The sequence below is a fragment of the Cuculus canorus genome, chromosome 3 (genome assembly GCF_017976375.1).
Source record: "Cuculus canorus isolate bCucCan1 chromosome 3, bCucCan1.pri, whole genome shotgun sequence".
In the NCBI taxonomy this organism is placed as follows: Eukaryota; Metazoa; Chordata; class Aves; order Cuculiformes; family Cuculidae; genus Cuculus; species Cuculus canorus.
In genome coordinates, this window is record NC_071403.1 from 60,032,707 (window position 1) to 60,036,855 (window position 4,149).

At 45.5% G+C, this 4,149-nt stretch overlaps 1 protein-coding gene across 4 annotated transcripts in view; it reads right to left on the reverse strand.

The window, feature by feature from the left end:
• The window catches only part of TRIM67 (tripartite motif containing 67), a 40,103-nt gene that overhangs the window by 34,971 nt on the left and 983 nt on the right, over positions 1 to 4,149 (reverse strand). The window lies entirely within an intron of this gene.

Consider the following 4,149-nt stretch of genomic DNA (forward strand, 5'->3'; position numbering starts at 1 on the left):
AGTTTCTACGTCTATCAACTACAGGAACAGAGAAATAATGAGGGCGAGTAATTAAACACAGATGAGTATGGAAGACTGATGCTTCCTTTGATTTTAGAAAACGAACCAGATAATGCCAACATCCTTTTTTCAACCAAACAGTTCATGCTCGTTAAATTTGTTTTCCCTCTATCTCTCTTTAGCAGCAGATTAACTATTGATTAGATAAGCTTACACTAGTGCTGAATTCTGAAACAGCCCTCATTTTTTGAGAACGCAACTCTCTAGGCTGGCAAATAAAAGCAGGCATTCGGGCTCTGATACTTGCCTTCAGCCACCTGCCTGCTTGCCTGTCACAGACCTACCCAGCTGTCCCTTTTTATTGGCATTTTGGGTTGTTTGTTTGCATGTATATGTGTATATATATATATATACGCAAAATAATTCAGTATGGGCAGAGCTTAAATGCATCTGCCATCATTCCTCGTAGTAGGTCAAAAAGCCTACTAACTTATATCTGTCACCAGATTTAAGTGTCACTTTTCTTGTTACGAAGACCTAAAAGGACTTAACTTTGGCAGTAGACTTACACAGTTTAACTTCATAAACTATTGGTCTAGATGCACAATTCACGCAAGTGAATATAATAAAGTCCAGTTGGTGGAGTTACACTGGTTTATGCCATTGGGCCTCTGGTTTTATTGCACGCAATTTTTAATTGCAGAAGTTGCATACAGCAGCATACAGGGGAAACCTGCACCATTAACAGGGGCCAACCACCACACCAGCAGTTCAGCTGAGGGTAAATACAAATTTCATTGCACAACCTGAAGCACTGTATGGACAAGGTTATACACTCTATTTGCCACTACATCACTATATATGGCCCAGGCAAAGAAGTAGTCAAACAGGTTGAATAGAATGTGGATACAGAAGTGGAAGGGGAATGGATTCGGAAGGGGAATGGATTCTGAAGCTGAAGGCAGGAAAACCACTGACCTCTGGAAAACCACTTCTAGAAATCAGTACAAAAACTAGTTCAAGTTTGCTGGTGTGGGATGAAATTGTGAGAGGTGGGGAAATGGCTCTGACAGCCTTTCTTAGGTGAAGAATATCAACCACTGGCTTTAGAAGGAGATAAGACGATGCTTATCAACTGATGGTAAACAACTGTCAGTATGCAAATTTACTGGGCTAAGAATGCTTACAGGCATCCCTTCCACCTGCCTCCACCAGCCATGCCTGGAGCATCTGGAGAGAACACATACAACTTGAATTATATTTGGCATCCCACTCAATATAAGTAATTTATGGTTTGGCCAAAGCAACTACAGGTAATAAACTTGTAGCTACTGCTGTATCTGTGAACTATTTCTAAGCAGAATATCTAATCCCAAAACAATCTATTTGAATGAATTTGAGCTGGTGATTTATGCTGTCTGGCTGTATGGTTCTATTACATGTATTTTCTGCAAAGCACATTGCTCTGCGAAAAATAGTACTCCCAAGGGCACAATTTTAGAGTCCACAAATTAGTTGATTTTGAATATTTTTTCTTTCATAATTTTCACATTGATTGAATCTGTAAATCAAAAGAAAATCACATTCTGTGATACCTCATTCCCAGAAAAAAAAATGCCGTAAAAATACAGCCCACCAAGGTATTGTTCTTTCTTTTGACAATATTTGACAGTAGGCAAGAAAAAAGATGACTGACTGTGCACCTTGTGTTACACCAGAGTTTATCACATTGTTCAAAATGCACCAAACAGTTTTAAATCAAGGAGAACCATAATACAGCACGAGCTGGCCTCTCACATTCCAAGACATCAACCACACTTGCACAGTGAACTCAGTACCTGCTCATAAAAATAAAGTTCCACTCAGAAGTGGATCCTGCCACTAGCATGAGTAGCAATAGCTGCAAATCTCTAATCTGCTCCTTCTTAGCCAAGAGGACATCTCCTCTGCACAAACACCTGTCACATTAAGGAGGAGATGGCTGAGCCTGTGGCAGGAAGTCTTCAAACTGAGACATGTATCAAAGTTTGTCTTCCTCAGATAGACAAAATATGTAGAACACCCCAAGGGTCATCTTTTCTGAGTCTTAAAATTGAAAGTGATTTTTTTTTCCCTGACAAATGTCTAAGCCTAGCTTGTGCTCACCCACAGCATGGACGTAAAGACCAGACTTGACTTTGTCCTCCTGCAGTGTCTGAAAGGATCTCTTTGTAACAGAGAGTGAGAAACAGGGAATCCTGGAGAGCTGGCCAAGTACTCTTTGCACAGCTATGGGGCAAAGCCTTTCCCCTCAGTACTTCAGGAAGCTCCAAAGGACTACTCCCAGCGCTCAAGTATTTAAGTCCCTTCAGTATATTCATGTGTTCTAACTAATCATTTTCCCAGGGTTCACTGTTCCTGGCAAAAATGAACTGACTTCAAGCACTTTTTCAACTTCTAAGGTCATGTCTTGCTCTTTAGATAGTTGCAAAGTCTTATTTTAAGAAGGATAGTGCAGCCAAACAACCCATCAACTCTACTAGAACTCAACAAACCACCTGTGCTGAAAGTGGCTTGCTCTGGTCTTCCCATGGGGGTTCTAGGGAGGGCTAAGGAGTATCGCTTGCAGGGAAGCATGAATCAGACTGCAACATCATATGAATCAGAAAAAGCTTTACTTGTCCCCAGACCGTATCCATCCTACAACTCCTTACTCATCTTTGTGTCATGAAGTTCCCTCCAGACATTCCTCCTGGTCTATTTGGGATCTGAGTGGGAGGGGAGAACTCTTTGACACCCAGGAGAAAACACGATGTCCTGTGATTCTCCTGAACATGCTTCCCAGTCTAAAATACTCATGTGGCTCTAAGCCACTCTCCTTCATCAACACAGGGTGGGAAACAGCTGTAATAGTTCCATTGAATCCCAGGTGAAAGGGAGACAGCAGAAGGAAGGGATGACCATCCTGACTCCTTACAGGCAGCTGCTGCCACCCGCAAGAAAACAGGATGGCCAAGGACCACATGGAAGGCAAGCAAGTTAGTGAGATAGACTCAGGAATCATAGAATCATAGAATCATGGAATCATGGAATGGTTTGTGTTGGAAGGGACCTTAAAGATCACCCAGTTCCAACCCCCCCCCCACCATGAGCAGAGACACTTCCCACCAGACCAGGCTGCCAAAGGCCCCATCCAACCTGGCCTTGAACACTTCCAGGGATGGGGCATCCACAACTTCCTTGGCCAACCTGTGCCACTGCCTCACCAGTCTCACGGTGAAGAAATTCTTCCCAATGTCTAGTTTAAATCTCCCTCCTTCCAATTTAAAGCCAGGTGTCTGCATTACACCTGTTTGAGACTGAGATTTGCTGGCTGAGATAGGTGGGGCCAAGATGGGACAGAGTCTGTGGGTTTTCTAAAACTGAGCAGAGGCTGAGAGGTCGCTGAGCAGTCAGGAAGGACTGGAGACCCAAGAGCACCTTGCCAAGGGAGAAAAAGTCTGGGAGGAGGAATGAATGTCAAGTTGCCTCATGTCCCACAAACTCCAGCCCGAGCTCAGTGCGTTGGGATGAACAAATCCCAGCACCAAGCATCGCATGAGCACTGAGCATCACCTGAGCGCTGAGCACGGCCCCAGTGCCGAGCATTGCCTAAGCATGAGCATCACCCCAGCGCCAAGCATTGCCCCAGCATGGAGTATTGCCCTAGCCCCAAGCATCACCTGAGTGCCGAGCGTCATCCAAGTGCCAAGCATCATCTGAGTGCCGAGCATCACCACAACGCCAAGCATCACCTGAGCACCGAGCATTGCCCAAGTGCTGAGCATCACCCAAGTGCCGAGCATCGCTCCAGGGCTGAGCATCGCCAGCGCCGAGCATTGCCTGAGTGCCAAGCATTGTCCGAGTGCCAAGCATTGTCCCAGTGCCGAGCATTGCACCAGTGCTGAGCATCACCTCAGTGCCAAGCATTGCCCCAATATCGAGCATCACCTGAGTGCCAGGCATCACCTGAGCACTGAGCATCATCTGAGTGCTCAGTATCGCCCCAATGCCAAGCATCGCCTGAGTGAGCGCCGCGCATCACCTGAGCATCACCTGAGTGCTGAGCATCATCTGAGCGTCAAGCATCACCCTGGCGCCGAGCATCACTCGAGCGCCGACGGGACTCAC